This window comes from Sinocyclocheilus anshuiensis, unplaced genomic scaffold, assembly GCF_001515605.1.
Source record: "Sinocyclocheilus anshuiensis isolate Anshui unplaced genomic scaffold, SAMN03320099.WGS_v1.1 scaffold74, whole genome shotgun sequence".
Lineage (NCBI taxonomy): Eukaryota > Metazoa > Chordata > Actinopteri > Cypriniformes > Cyprinidae > Sinocyclocheilus > Sinocyclocheilus anshuiensis.
In genome coordinates this window covers 632,981-634,213 of record NW_015546044.1, presented here as the reverse complement: position 1 = coordinate 634,213, position 1,233 = coordinate 632,981, and positions in this window count along the sequence as shown.

The window sequence follows — 1,233 nt, the reverse complement described above, 5'->3', positions numbered from 1 at the left end:
GGAGGTTGATATGGAGGGCGTCGATGAGCTCGCCAGTTGCACAAGCATCAGTTACACAAGCATATTATGTCTATATTATTATGAGCAGCATTTACTGGGGAGCGGAGCTCGTGCAGTCAGCTCTCGGAAATAAGGGGCTGATTGTGCTTCTCCCCGCTGAACGCTCCGCTCCCAATATTGTTTGTGTGACCAAGCGGCTCGCGCGCTGCCGAGGCAACGCGTGTATTACATAATTTTTGATTTTTGATATGAATCTTATTACACCAGACCGTGTTTACTCGTATGGTTGTTTGACTGCATTTAATTCTGAGGAATAAAATGAAGCATTTATCTGACTATGAGAAGTTAGATATACAGGGGCTCTTGGGATAAACTTTTCTCGAGTAAGAGCACGTGTTTACCTCTCTTCCTCTGAGGAGGCTGAGGTGGTCAACAGGGGCTGCTGGGCAGGAGCAGCCCCAACCAACCGTGTTCCAGCTCCTCATATAGGGACCGTCACTTCTCGTACTCCTCAAAATTTAGAGTCAGAGTGGCGCTCCCAGGCCGAAGGCTTATAGCGGAAGGAGGATCTGCGGACCGTCATTCCCACTGGATAGTCTTCAGTTAAAACGTCCTGATGCCTAAGGCCCAGGACTTCTGAGGGCCGGCCCCCTCTGGGGAAGAGCAGTGTACACATCATTATACGGTGCACATCTCTCCTCAGTGCCCTCAGGAGATCGATCTGCCAACCCTGCCACCTACGGTGATTCAGGGCGCAGCGGTCTCTGGTGAGCGCTTCTCTCAGTCACCGCCCGGAAATGTAGTGGTACTAAGAGGCTCGCTACCTCTTCGGAGTTCGGCCGTCTCCTGCCGGTTCGCCGCTTCAGGGCACCGACCTAGCCGCGCTGATTACACCAGAGATCTCATTATTCATTATCTCAGTCTCTAAAAAAATACACTGATTCCCTTAGTAGACCTTTTTGCCAGCATGGAAACTTCTGCCAAATGCGTCTCAGTGGGTCCTGCAAACTGTAGAAGAGGCTACCGAATCAGGTCGGTTCTTCTCCGCCTCGTTTCAATGGGGTCATTCCCACTCTGGTGGGCCCCGAGCAGGCTCTGGTAATGGAACAAGAAGTTAACAATCTCTTGAGGAAGGAGGCCATCGAGGTGGTCCCTTCTCTCGACAGACAGTTTGGGTTCTACAGCCGGTACTTCATCGCAAAGAAGGATGGAAGTTCCTGATGCTTGCTTTTG